Raw genomic sequence first — 15,860 nt, forward strand, 5'->3', positions numbered from 1 at the left:
AGTTATCTGCTCCTTAGTACCTGCTGTTCAGATTTCAGTTTTGATGTTTAATTTGAATGGGAAACTCTTGCAGTACTGATAAAATGCTGGAGCACTAGTTTACCGTAGCTTACTCACAGATGCCATCATTCCCAGAATTCTTTGTGTTGTACCCACAAATTTGGCAATGTCTCTCCTAAATTTCAGATCTTTATCCACTATCACCCCCAGATCTCTTATTTCCTCTACCTCCAACTATATCCTAACCAAGCATAAATTCTACATCCCATCTTAAGGAGTTCTTTCAATATGTAGCCAGCAAAAGAAAGAATGATTATAGAAGGATGATATTGATTGAAGAAAATGGTATAGAGACAGCTGTTGCAGAACATGTTGTGGAGATACTTAATGAGCAGTTCATAAATGTCTTTCAATCGTGCGAATGTGGAGATTGAGAGCAGTTAGTGACGGGGAGGAGAGACTGGCTGTAAGTGAGCAAGAGATGTATGGGGAGTTGAGCAAAGTTGATGTTAATAAGGCTGTGGGACTTGATGATATATCACTATGTATTCTGAAGTAATGTGCTAGGAAGTTGACACCTGCATTGACATATATCTTTAATTCGAGTATTGCGATAGGTCAAGTTCCTAAGGAGGGCAAGATTGTGTACTTCATAAGGGAAATGATAGAACTCAAGCATGAAACTATAGGCCTATCTGTGTGTCAGCTGTTGAGGTTAAGTTGTTGGAGAAGATTGTGAGAACTAGGATCCAGAACTGGTTGACAACAATGGTATTATCTTTGGACAGCATGGATTTGCTAAAGGGAGGTCATGTTTTAGTAATCTACTTACTTATTACAATAAGGTGACTGCTTCCATGGACACAGGAGAAGGATACACACTACTATACTTAGATTTTGCAAATGCTTTTGATAGATTACTGCATGATAAGCTGATAGTCAAACTAGAGCAGATGGCGTTGGATATTAGATTAGTGCATTCGATTGGAGACTGGCTATCTGATAGGTATCAACAAGTTGTGAATGGGAGAGCGAAATCCAGGAAAAGGAAAATCACTAGTGGTGGGCCTGAGGGGTCTGATTTGGGGAAATTACTGTTTAACTGGTATATTAATGATATTGGTGAAGATTTGGATGGAGATATTCAGTTGTTTGCATATGATGCAAAGTTGGGACGAACCATGAAAAGTAGAGAAGATGTTGTGGCCTTACAGGAAGGCTTGAATAAATTGAGTGATTGGACATGGGAATGGGGATGTGAGTTCAATGTTGCAAAATGTAAGGCTTTAAAATTCCCCAATATCATTAACATACAGGTTAAATAGCAATGGCCCTAAAACAGACTCCTGAGGCACACTACTAGTGACTTTCCTCTTCCGGAATATTGCTCTCCCCCATACACAACTTGTGGATACCTATCAGATTGCCAGTCTCTGATCAAATGCACTAATCTAATATCCAACCCCATCTGCTCTAGTTTGACTTATCATATGGTAATCTATCAAAGGCCTTTGCAAAATCTAATTATATTAGATTTTGCAAAGTCTAATATAATTAGATTCAAAATAATCAAAATCTAATTATATTACTGTGTATCCGTCTCCTCTCCTCTGTCCAAGGAAGCAGTCACCTTATTACAATAAGTAAGTAGATTACTAAAACATTACCTCCCTTTAGCAAAACCATGCTAAAGGGAGGTCCTCGCACTACTTGCAACCAACCAGGTAATCAATTCATGGTCACCATCACCATGAAATATATCACCACAACCCCTCATATATAATTACATCCTCTGATGAGATGATTAAATCCAAGACCCTCAATTCTCGCATGCTCTCTGTTACACACTGTCTGAAGTAGTTGTCCCTCAGAAACTCAAGAAACTCCTTTACTTTACTTCCAGTTGTTATTTTATCATCTCAGTCTATATTGCTATAATTAAAATTGCCCATAATGATCACCCTTTTTTATTTGCTTGAATAATTTGATTATACATTTCATAGTCACTACCATTCACATTACCAGGTCTATAACAACATCCAACTAAGTATTTCATTTTATTCACCTCTATCTCACACCATACTACGTCAAAACCACTGGCAATATTTCCCTCTAGCATATAGTTAAGTCCATACTTTGTATGGACTTAACTATTTCTCAATAACAAAGATGATATCAGATATTTGGAATGTTAGCTATAAAGATAAATTAAAGAAACAATATTCTACAGAATTTGATGGATAGAGAAGGAATGATATTTCTAGGGGGTGGGATGCAATCAAGCACATGTCTAGTCACCACTTGGATAAATGAGCATGTATACAGAAATGATTATTATTACTTGACACCTCCAGGGAGGGCATCTACTCTACAACTCTGTCTCCACCACCCACAATCTACAATGAACCACAACTACACTAATGCCATCTACCACCCACCACTACCACTAGTATTTTTACAGGCAATCACAACAAACATCCATGCGCACAGCGGGATTCGAACCCGCAGCCTTTTTGGCTGGAGAGCAGATATGCTAACCACTCGGTCAACCAGGCCAAAATTGCATTCATCATTATGCAATGATGAATGCGATTTTGCAGGCTTCTGATTCAAAGGAATTGGTAATGACATTACACAAGGGTAACTGTGGGTTTAAGGAGATGTTGAAATGCTACAAATGCTACAAGTATCAGAAATAAGGGAGAGATGTGTTTGGCATCAGTTTGACTTGGCCAAAAATTATAGGCATCAGTGAGATGTGGTTTATAGAAAATGATATAGTTACAGGGCTAGAATGTAAAGGGTATTGTATTTTCAGGGAGGATAGAAGGAACAGGACAGGAGGTGGGTATTGTTGATGATAGTAGCAGAAGAACTACAACCAACAAAATTATCGTCATCATGATCATCATCCTTTCGGAGATTTTGGCTTAGTGGCTTGTTCCGGTTGCATTCCATCTTCTCTTTGGTCAACCATGGCTTCTATATACTCCAACTGGGTGGTATTGGAGTATTTTTTTCATGGTCTTGAACGGTTCATTCTTTCGATACGTTCAATCCACTTCTTTCAGTATTCATATACTGAGTCTATTTTTAGTTGTTTGCATATTCCTGTGCTTCTTTTTATGCCCTGAGAGCATAGCCTGCTGTCCTTCACAGGAATTCATTTCTCCAGTTGATATTTCTTTTTTTATGCAGTTTTTATGGTCCGTAATTCACTTCCATACACTAGAGAAGGTCTTGATAAAACTTTATCAACTTTCATTCTTGTATGCTTTTGAACTTAGGTTTGAAAACATTATTGATCATTCCTGTTATCTTTTGAAAGTTGGAAATTTTGTTGCCCATGTCAGCTTTTTTTGTATATGATACAGCACTTCAAAAGTATTTGAAGCAGTTAATTTGTTCTAAAATTTTATTTTCAATCACGATTTTACTTCTGACTGGAAATGTCCTTTAAAAGCGATAATTTTTGCTTTGTCGCTTGATATTGCATTCCAGATTATTTTGCACTTATGTTTAAGTCTTATATTGATCTTTGAATCTTTGCTTCTTGCTATGATAATCTGGTCATCTGTAAACAAAAGGTTATTAAGTATAGTTCCACGATCCAGCTTAAATGCCAGTTTTATGTTTTTTCCATTTCTTTACCATTTCCTCTATATAGATATTAAATAAGACTTTTAATATTATGCATCCTTGATGGAACCCTCTGTTTATTGATTTCCATTCTGTAACTTTTTCACTGATTCTTACATCAATGAAAAAGTTACTCCTGATACATGCTGATTTGGAATCTTTAGATTCTTGAGTATGTTCCACAATATTCCACATTCCACAGTTTGTTCCATAAGACTTTGTCAAAGACTTTCTGGTAGTCTACAAATGCTATGTGTGTTTCTATGTTTTATTTGTAATGTTTTTCCAGTAAGGTTTTTAATGTAAAAGCTGGGTCAATGCACGATTGCATTTTTGGAAGCCATTTTGTTCTTTGCAAAGTTTATTTTCTATGTATGATTTAAGTTTTGAGGTTAATATTTGTGCATATACAAACCTATGACCAGAATTAAGAAGACTTATTCCTGTATAGTTTTCACAGTTGCACTTTTTTCTATATTGGGATGATAATTGCCTTATTCCAACTTTTTGTGATTTTTTCCTTGGTGCCAGATATTCTTAAATAATTTTAAAAGTCATGTGATGAATAGGATACCTGCATTCTCCAGGGGATTTTCCTGAATTGCCTGTTGGATTTCTTGTAATGTTATTTCTTCAACTGTACAGTTAGTATTTTTAAAGTTTTAGATTCATTACTATCTTGCCATAAGTTTTGGAAGAAGTCCAGCCACTGTGACTAGTATGGTAAGAATATGATAAAAAATTAGATAAGCAGGCCAAAGTAAATCAAAGAGAGTTTTTCATTATTATTGTTATTATTAACATTTGACCTGGATAGAGTCAGAGGCTCATTGTGGGAGATACACACACAATGCTCATCCAACCGTGCCTTAAACTGATTCAATATGTCTACACCTACAACACACTCCGGCAATGCATTCCACTTAGCATTCTCCATGCAAATAACCTCACTCCTCTGCACAGATCCTTCTTATACATGTTGGAGTCTGGCTACCACTGACGAGACCTCAATAAAGGTCGAAACTGGTCTGGGTAGGGGACCCTTCCCTTAATGCATAGCATTATACATGTCTGCAAGGAGATGTGTTCTGCATTATGGGAGATACTAAGATAAGTGATGAGAGCTTAGTCCACCTTTACCATGAGTTGCCTCAGTCCTGAAGATACTTCAGGCGCAAACTTTGTTTGCTTACACTTGGATAATGGATTAAACTAAATTTATTATATTCTAACCAAGTGAAAAAAACTTCCAACATCTTTCTCTAAATCCAGAGATTTAATAATAAGGTGAGACACCTTTTGGCAAATCGTATAGGTAAATATGACTTCTCCATTACATTCACCTTAGTATCACCACCTCTGGATCTGGCTCCCACTGACGAGACCTCAATAAAGATCGAAACTGGTCTGGGTAGGGGACCCTTCCCTTAATGCATAGTATTATACATGTCCACAAGGAGATGTGCTTTGCATTATGGGAGATACTAAGACAAGTGACTAGAGCTTAGTCCACCTTTACCATGAGTTGGCTTAGTCCTGAAGATACTTCAGGTGCAAACTTTATTGCTTACACTTGGATAAAGAATTAAACTAAATTTCTTATATCCTTCTTATACAACTTCAGCGATGACCTCTTGTCCTACCCCCCCCTCCCATTCTATGAAAAATCTCCTCAGTGTCGATGCGATAACAACCCCTGACTAGCTTATGTCTCAGTCATATCTCCCTCCTCTTCCTCCTATTCACGAGCCTCTGCAACTTATATTCTCTAAATCTGTTTCTTCTAATTCTTCTAAATCTGTAAATCTTTTCTAGACCCTTTCCAACATATCCTCATCACCATGAACCAGGTGACCAAATCTGTGCACAGTAATCCATATGAGGCCTGATCAAGTCTATACAATGGTATCATAATCTCTCTATTTCTGCATGTCAGGATCCTCCACATCATTATCATTGTCCGATGTCACCCCTGAATTTCAAGTCCTTGTATGCCATTATTCCTAGATCTCTCATCACCTCTGCTTCCTTTAAAGTTTCCCCACCAAGTGTATACTGTACATACCATCATTGCTTACCAAATCTCAAATCCTTAAACTTTGTGACCTTGAGCTGACAGTCCCACTTCTTGTCCATTCATGCAATTTATTCACGTCCTCTTGTAAAGCCATAACATTCACTTGGCTCTGCAGTGCTCTTCCCAGTTTTGCATCATCTGCAAACAGCTGCATATCACTAGATGAATCCATCCCAATATCATGAACATACAAATAGAACAACAATGACCCCAAAACTGACCCCTTCGGGAGTCTATCAAAAAACCTTTGCAAAATCTAAGTACACCACTGTATATGCATCTTCCCTATCCAAGGTATTTGTCATCTTTTTATAGTACATAAGTAAGTTAGTGAAACATGATCTCCCCTTAACAAAGCCATGCTGATAACCACAGAGAATACTGCTGTTATCGATCCATTTCTGTATCATACTTCTCACCAATCTCTCTCTCTCCAGTACCTTCAAAACAGCTCCAAATATACAGACTGGCCTATAATTTGAAATTACAGCCTTATCACCACCTTTATGCAGTGGAAGAATTTTACCCTCCTTCCACTCCCTTGGAACCTGTGCTGTTGTAAGATGTTTATTAAACAGGCATGCCAATGCTACTGCCAATTCCCTGGAACATTCCCTTAAGATGTGTGGTGATATGTCATCACATCCTGTTTATTTCCTCAAATATCTCCTACTCACTCACAATTAAGCCATCCTGTCCTGTGTTCTCTACACTTACGTTTCTCATGATTCCGCCCTGATCAGAATGAAACATGCTTATAAATTGATCACTGAATACCCAAACAGTGTCTTCTGCAGCAGTTACCATTTCCCAATTTCATTGATTAACTTTATCTTACCACTTCTACTTGCCACATGTCTAAAATACTCTCTATGTTTTCTTTGCCTGATTTGCCAATTTCTGCTCATACTCTACTTTTGTTTTCCTTACTAACTGAGTCACTCTCCTGATTTGTTCTTTATACTCTTCATGTGACTGATTATTACTATTATTCATCTTGTACAACCTTATTCAGCCTTTTGGCTTTCGGAATACATTCACACATTGATGCTGTTATGTATTTCTTTGTCAGTTCCCATGTAACATTTATTTCCCTTACCACTCAACTCCTCATTCCATGTTATACCTCCAAGCTGTCGCCTAAGCTTGTCATAATCACCAGCCTTATAATTCCACATATATCCTTTCTTCACAAAAGTCTCCATATAACTAGCCATAAATTACTTCATGATGACAACTGGAGGAGAGTGTGAAATCCCTCTCACAATGACATCTGATGAAATGATCTGATTTAGAACTCTCGATCCTGGTGTACACTCCTTTATTTGCTGCCTGAGATAGTTATCTCTCAAGAACTCGAGAAATTTGTTTTCTTTATTTCCAAATGCTATCTCTTCATTTCTATCTATACCCATAATTAAAATCACCCACAATAATTATCCTTCCTTTGTTCACTAATCCAATTTGTTTATACATTTCTTCATAACAACCCTCCACATTTCCAGGCCTATAATATCTAACTAAATATGTCTTCTTCTTCTCAACCTCCATGTTACACCACACTGCCTCATAATCATTGCCAATATTTCCCTCTTTCATGGCTACCTTATATAGACATCATTCCACTGCTATCATCAGCAGCTCTCCTCCTCCTCCCTTCTTGCCCTTTCTATCCTGGCAAAAAATACTGTATCCTTCCATTTTTATTCATGTTATGATATCATCTTCATAAGGCTGTAGCTTCAAATTATAGGTCAGTCTGTATATCTGGAGTTGTGATGAAGGTCCTGGAGAAATTGGTGAGAAATAGGATATAGAAATGAGTTGATAACAGCAGTAGTTTGTTAAGAGGAGATCATGTTTCACTAACTTATGTACTATAACAAGGTGACAAATACCTTGTACAAGGGAGATGCATATACAATGGTGTATTTGGATTCTGCTAAGGCTTTTGATAGACTGCTACATGACAAGCTCTTAAATAAATTGAAACAGATGGGATTGGATAACAGATTTCTGTGTTGGATCAGTGACTGGCTGTTAGATAAGTATCAGAAAGTTGTATATGGGTACATACTGAGTACTCTGGATGTTAGTAAAGCTGTGGGACTGGATGGTATTTCACCACGAGTTTTGAGAGAATGTGCTAATGAACTGACAGCCTTTGACCTGGCTTTTCAATGAAAGTCTGGCTGTGGGAAAAGTGCCCATGGAATGGAAGAAGGGTAAGATAGTGCCATTGCATAAGGGGGGTAGCAGACTGCAAGTGTCTAATTATAGGCCGGTTTGTGTGTCATCAGTAGTTGGTAAGATCTTAGAGAAAGTAGTGAGGGATTGTATACAGCATTGGGCAGATGACTGTAATGTTATCTGTGAGAGTCAACATGGATTTGTGAAGGGGCACTCTTGTTTTAGCAATATGCTAGCCTTTTATGATAAAGTTACAAGGGCATTAGATGAGGGAAAGGCATATACTGCCATTTTCCTAGATTTAGCAAAGGCATTTGACAGGGTGCCACATGATAAGCCAATATTCAAGTTGCAGCACATGGGTCTGGATGTCAGATTGGTCAACTGGATTCAGGATTGGCTGTCTGATAGGTATCAGAGAGTTGTGTATGGTGGAGCAATATCAAAGTGGTAGAAGGTTACAAGTGGGGTCCCACAGGGCTCAGTACAGGGACTTATATTGTTTAACCTTTTCATCAATGACATTGTCCGTGGATTGCAAGGGGATATTCGGTTGTTTGCAGATGATGTGAAACTGGGAAGGGTTATTAGTAATATTGCAGATGTAGTAGCCCTGCAAGAGGATTTGAATAAGCTAGATAAATGGGCAAATGAATGGGAGTGTCAGTTTAATGCAGCAAAATGTAAGGTCTTCCGGTTTGGGAAACATTGATAGGAGGCTGCACACTTGATTGGAGGAACTGTATTGGAGGAAGTAGGGGAGATGAGATCTGGGGTTGATGATTGATAGAAACCTGAAATTTAGGGGACATATTGCAAAGGTAGTGAAGGTAACACAGAGAATTGCTGCAATAATGAGAAGGACACTGACCTGCAGAGATAAAATGGTTATCATTCCGTTGTATAAGCCCCTGATCAGACCACACTTAGACTGCTGTTCTCAGATCTGGTCCCCAGGATTTGAAGGGGATAAATTAACTGTGGAAAGGGTACAAAGGCAGATAACAAAGATGGTGTTGGGACTGTACGATGTTAGTTATGAGGATCGGCTGAGGGAGTGTGGACTGCAGAGTTTGGTGGATAAAAGAAGGAGAGGTGATATGATTGAGACTTTTAAACTGTTGAGAGGTGGTTACAGGGTTGACACTGGAGAGTTTTTTCGCTTGGTTGAACAACGGGAAGGAGTCATGACAAGGGGGCCCTCCCTGGAAGTTACAAAAGGAAACTGTGAGCAAGAGGGTGTGGAGTGGTTTCTTTGCATTAAGGGTGGTTGAACCACGGAATGCATTGCCTGATAGAGTGGTGAGAGCGAGAACAGTCAATGCATTTAAGGAGTGGTATGATAGACTTTGTGTTCCCTAGGAGGGAGCTCCCTCAATGAGTCTTGATAGACTTGTGTTTCTTAGAAAGGAACTCCCATAAAGAGTCTTTTGACTCCATGGAGGTCTGAATAATAATAATAATATGGGGTGCAGTATCCCGAAAGAGAAAGGTAACTAGTGGTGTGCTGCAGGGGCCAGTTTTGGGGCCATTGTTGTTCAGTTTGTATTTTTAACTAGTGATATCCAGCTGTTTGGAGATAATGCAAAACTGGGGAGAGGAATGCACAGTCAGACCGATGTTAATGCTTTACAAGAGGACGTGAATAGATTGCATGAATGGGCAGGTAAGTGGAACTATCAGTTGAATGTTGCCAAGTGTAAGGTTTTGAGATTTGGTAAGCAACAATGGGATGCAAAGTATGCACTTGGTAGGGAAACTTTAAAGGAAGTAGAGGGAATGAGAGATCTTGGAGTGATGGTGGACAAGGACCTGAAATTCAGGGGCCACATTGCACAAGTTGTGAAGATATCACATTGAATAATGGCAATGATGCAGAGAACCCTGACATGCAGAAATAGATAGTGGTTGAACCATGGAAACCATGGTGGTTGAACCCTGATCAAGGCCTTATAGAATGATTCCATTGTATAAGGCCTTGATCAGGCTTCATATGGATTATAGTGTACAGATTTGGTTGCTGGGTTTTCATGGTGACGAAGATATGTTAAAAAGGGTGGAGAGAAGATTCATAAAGATAGTCAGTGGTCTTTGGAATGTGGAGACGAGGACAGATTGAGAGAATGTAAGTTGCAGAGCCTCATGAATAGGAGGAAGGGGGGATATGATTGAGACATACAGGGTGTTCGGGATAAATTTGACATATTTATAATTAATTATATTTTTCCGTAAGTTACATGTATTAACACACACTTCTCTTCATTTAAAAGTTTGGACCCTTCTTCATTCATATACAAGATGTCAGAAAGGATGGATAGCTGGAACCCACCTGAATCATGGAAGAGAATAACTTGTATCATGATGATTTGTGCCCGCCATCAAAATAAGGATATTACGACTGCTGCCCAATGCTCCCTGAATACAGTAAAAACAATCAGGCATGAACTAGAGACTTGCAATGGTGACTACGAGAATGTAGCAAGAAGAAAGATCCCTAGTAGACGATCTGATTGCGTTCGTACAGCAGAATTCCTCGCAAATCTGCAGGAACAGGTGTTGAAGAACCCTGGCATTGGAATTCGGGCTTTGTTCGTGGAGTTGCTAACTGTAGTCAAGCCCTGGATAACAAGGGTAGCCAATGGTAGGCCGTATGTATGGCAGCAGGATTCGGCCCCTTGCCACACCTCTGGGAAAAGTCAAAAATGGTTGTCTGAAAATTTCTACGACTTACCAGTCCAAATGTTTGGCCTCCAAACTCCCCAGACCTTAACCCCATGGATTATTTTGTATGGGGCGCAGTTGAAAAAGACACCAATCGCACTTCCAGTAATACAAAAGCCCAGTTAATGGATAAAATTAAAACAGTTTTTGCGGCCCTTCCCAGGGAGACTGTAGCATCAGCTTGTTCGAGGTTCCGAAGCAGAATTGAAGCTGTGATCGATGCTAATGGTGGTTATTTTGAGTAAATCTTGTTGATAGTATTGTAATTAACTCTGCCTGTAATGTTTTTTTGTCAATTCATTAAATTTAATAGATACAAAGAAGATTTTCTTTTTCCTTACGAAACTGTCAAATTTATCCTGAACACCCTGTATAAGCTGGTCAGGGGTTGTTATCAGGTAGACATGGAAGAGATTTTTCATAGAATGGGAGAGGGGAGTTGAATAAGAGGCTATTGCTGGAAACTGTATAACTGAGTAAGGAGTGAGAAGCAGGTTCTTTGCATGGATGGTGGTTGGTGAGTGCAATGCATGAGTGTATTGTGGATATTGACACATTGAATCAGTTTAAGACGCGGGTGGATGCTCATTGTATGCAATAGTGAGTACCTCCCATGATGAGTCTGACTCCATGGAGGTCAAATGTTCATAATAATAATAATTCAACCATGTTTCACTTACTCCAAATGACTTTGGGTTAAATAACCTCAGTCACTGAAAGAATTTCAACCCCCTTATTTCTGATACTTCTGGCATTTATAAACAAACACAGCAATTCATTTGTAGGTCTATAGCCAGTCCTATCCCAGCCATGTGTTGGTTGTGATTTACCCACCACACCTGCCCAATTACTTTTATCATTACTTGCCACAATACCTGCTCAGTCTCAACTTTCCCCACCACATCACAATATACTCCCTGTTCATACACACACTGATTGCCGCTTTCAACATCCACTCTCCCTATGCCATGTCTTCCCATCCACCTGAGCTTCCCCTTCATTTCCTCTTGCATTCCCATTCTCTCTTCATCTCTCACACTACTACTGTTTCCACTGTCAAGCACTTCTGTCTCTTCATTACCACTCTCCTGATTTTTCCCTTCATCTCTTTCTTCTTTTCTCTTGCATGTATCACACACTGTACTTTCATCCAGTACACTCACTCCGAAGCCATTTAAATGCACCCATCATGGCTATATAATTTCATTCTTCCCTCAAACATGTGCCATACATCTACAAACTTCACTCTCTTCTCCTCACACAGCTCTGCTAGTATATCATTCATGATTTTGCTCTCTTTCGCAACTCTTCATCGTCATACCTCGAAAACACACTGACAACCTTTCCTACTACACTGTTATCTTTCATTCTTCTCAACAGTCTCCTGATATTTTTCCTCGCATCCTTCTTATGCCCACTTAGATCATTCGTCCCTACAGCCACGACTAATCATCTTACTTGTTTCTTCCTCATATCCAACGCCTTAATTTTTCTACTCATTCTCTCACCTGGATAGCAGACTTTATCGATTCTCTCAGTAACTATCCCTCTAATTATGAAATCTCCATATGCTGCTATCATAGTATATCATTTTGTTCTCTTGCACACTTTCATTAATTTCCACTAGATGTCTAACATCACTCCAATTGCTGATTTCATTTTTCATATCCAATGACTGTTTCATTAAATCTTGCATTCCGACATTTTCTCTCTCTATCGCTCCAAAGAGTACCATATGGTGAAGTGGAATTTAGGAGAATAAGGTTGACTAGTGGAGTATCTCAGGGTTCTGTATTCAAGCCACCACCCTTTAATTTGTATATCAATGATATAAGTAAAGATTTAAGGGGGAATATTCAGTTGTTTGCTGCTGATGATGCAAAACTTGGGATAGTTGATAAAGGTAAAATGTAGCTATCCCACATTATGATTTAAATAAATTGGCATTGTGGGAAAAGGATAATAATGGTCAATTTAATGTTGCAAAATGTAAAATTATGCACTTCGGGTTGAAAAGTTACATATAGCATAACGCATTTATGGTACTGGAATGCAGGATGACATATTTTGTGTGAGAATAGTGAATGAGTTGAATAAATTGCCAGAATTATTTGTAAGCATCCTAAGAGTGAATGAGAATGAGTTTAATAGGTTTTGGGTCTCCTACTATGAGTCTCTGGACTCCATGGAGATATTATAAAATAACAGTAATATGATTGAGATATCTGGTGAGTTACATCTAACATATAGACCTTCCAGTCTCCAACATAGCATATGAAACTATCATTTTGATGTATTTTATCTGAATAACAAACTCCTCCTTAACTTTTAAAAATATGAAAAGCAATCATAATGGCATAATGATTAATTTTCATAGGTATGATTAATTTTCATAGGTATATGAGGAATGTTAATAAGGCAGTGGGAGTTAACAAAATATCATCCCGTGTCTTGAAGAATGTTCAAGGGAGTTAACGGCATCCTTGGCATACCTGTTTAACATGAGTATTGCAACAGTGCAAGTCCCAAGGAAGTGAGTGGAATGAAAGTAAAATCGTTTCACTTCACAGAGGGTAGGGGGGGGATAGGATGTGAGGCTACAAATTATAGACCAGTCTATGTATTTGAAGTTGTGATTAAGGTGTTGGAGAGATTCGTGAGGGCTAGGATTCAGAAATGGGTTGATAATAGCAGCAGTACTCTATTTGATAGTTGGCATGAGTTTGTTAAAGGCGGGGGGGAGGGGGGAGTTTTAGTATTCTTCTTATGTACTACAACAAGGACATATTCACTGGATAAAGGATGTGCATATACAGTAATATATAATATATATATAAATACAGTAATGAAATCTGAAAGTGCAGTATGAATGGAGGACACTTTAACCAACTGGTTCCACATAGAGAGAGCAGAGAAAGACAGGGATGCAATCTGTCACCAGACCTGTTCAATCTTACGCTGGAAGAAGCAACCAATAAGGCCTTAAACAATGAAGACTCCGGAATCAAAATATATGGGAAAAATGTGGCAATTTTAAAATTTGCAGACGACATTGCTTTACTTGCAAGCACAGAAGAAAATCTACAGTGAATTTCTGATAAAATAAAAGAGGAGTGTATAAAATCTGGATTAAACATAAATATAGACAAAACAAAAATTATGCAAATAGGAAAAAGAAGCACCAATCTGAAAATTGAAATTGATAGTAAGAATCTAGAGCAGGTAGAAAACTTCACCTACCTTGGAGGAGTTATTGAGTACAATGGTGAAATTATAAAAGGTATAAACAGAAGAATCAGTCAAGCATCCAAAACTTTTGGACAACTTAATAAAATATGGAAGTCAAGAGACATCAAGTAACAAAAGTAAGAATCTATGAAACAGTGGTCCTCCCAATACTCCTCTATGGAAATGAATGCTGGAATCTCAAAAAGGCTGAAGATAAAAAATTATTAGTTACTGAAATGGGTTGGCTAAGAAGATTACTTGGAGTATCTCTGCTGGATCGACTAAGAAACAAAGACATAAGGAAATGACTAAAACAAGAAATAACAATAATAGACAAAATCCAAGAAAGAAGACTGCAATGGTTTGGCCATGTGACCAGAATGGGAACAGAAAGACTACCATCTAAAGCACTGAATACAACGATGGAAGGTAAAAGATCCATAGGACAGCCCAGAATTAGATGGATAGACAAAATAAAAGAGGACCTGAAAACCAAATCACAACAAGCGACACCAAACTGGACAGAATTGTTCGGACTCTCCCGGGACAGACAGAAGTGGAAAGAGTTCATTCGGCCTCATCATTATCCATATAGATGATGGAAGAGAGAAGAAGAAGATATACAGTAATATATTTGGATTTGATAGATTGATATATGACAAGCTGGGAACTAAACTGGAAAGGATGGCATTGGATAGAAAACTGGTGAGTTGGATAGGTATCAGCAAATTATGTAAGGAGGAGTGATATCCTAAAAAATAGGAAAGTCACCAGTGGTGTGTCAGAGGGAGGTCTGTTTTGGGACCATTATTGTTTAACTTGTATGTTAATGCTCTCAGGAAATATTTAACTGGAGATATACAGATGATGCAAAAGGTGGAAAGAGCTATTAGGACCGGATGTTACACCTTTCGTGTAAGGTGTGAGTGGGAAAGTGAGTAGAGCTTTCACTTGCCTGCTCAATCAGTATATCAGATTCATTTTGCAAAGTGTAAGGTCTTGAAATTTGGTAGTCAATTTTCAGAGTATACAGATGATGGAGAAAATTTGAAGAGGATGGAAGAGATGAGTGATCTGGGAGTGGTGATGGACAGAGACTTGAACAGTTTAGGGGACACATTGCTAAAATTGAGAGATCATTGCAATGGATTATGACTATGATAAAAGGCAGAGGCAAAGAGTTATGGTTCCCTTATATAAGGGCTGGATCAGGCTGCATGCAGACATTAATATATACATATCTGATTGAATGATTTTCAAGGGAATGAAGATATCTTAGAGAAGGTCCAATATCCACTCAGTCAATGTCAGACTGTGAGATATGAATACAAATTGAGGTAATGTCAATTTCAAAGCCTTGTGAATAGAAGGACATCTATAAGTGAGTGACAGAATTAACATGGAGGTGATTTTTCATTGAGTAGAGAGAGAAAGACAAGGATAGGGCATGAACAAGGAGTTTATGGAGAACACTTGGTGGTTTTATGCATTTCCCAAGAGAGTGAGGAGTGTGTAAACTGTGAATCAGTTTAAGGCATGGTTCAGTGATCTTTTGCATAAATATGGACGGACCTCCTGCAAAGCATCTTTTGATTTTATGGAGGTGTGATGATATAATAATAATGTTATAATCCTTAGACTACATAGAGTTTTAATGTAGTATAAGGTTTGCAACTAAAAGGAAAAATAACGATGAAAGACTTTTGAAATTTTCCCTTACTGTTTTTCTTTTTTAATTATATCTACTTATGTTTCACTTCTTCAAGAATGGTTTTCAACTTTTTCACATAAAATAAGCAGGATTTGAATCCATATTTTGTTAATATGGTAATACTTTAATATTATCCACAGGCAAGGTCAGATTGCAAATTGAGGTAATGTCAACTTCAAAGCCTTGTAAATAGAAGGACATCTATAAGTGAGTGACAAAATAGGCAAGGTGTGTGTGTGTGTATGTTTTAATTAACAGCACTGATAATAAAAACACACACATACGCTGAAAGAA

The 15,860-nt window shown here is 38.1% G+C and overlaps 1 protein-coding gene across 1 annotated transcript in view; it reads right to left on the reverse strand.

Annotated features, from left to right (window-relative positions):
- LOC150096673 (twitchin-like) overlaps positions 1-15,860 on the reverse strand; it is a 2,440,784-nt gene that overhangs the window by 182,368 nt on the left and 2,242,556 nt on the right. The gene's annotated exons all lie outside the window — the stretch shown is intronic.

The sequence above is a fragment of the Typopeltis vanoorti genome, chromosome 18 (genome assembly GCF_054136105.1).
Source record: "Typopeltis vanoorti isolate ZY-2024b chromosome 18, IOZ_Tvanoo_1.0, whole genome shotgun sequence".
Classification (NCBI taxonomy): Eukaryota; Metazoa; Arthropoda; class Arachnida; order Uropygi; family Thelyphonidae; genus Typopeltis; species Typopeltis vanoorti.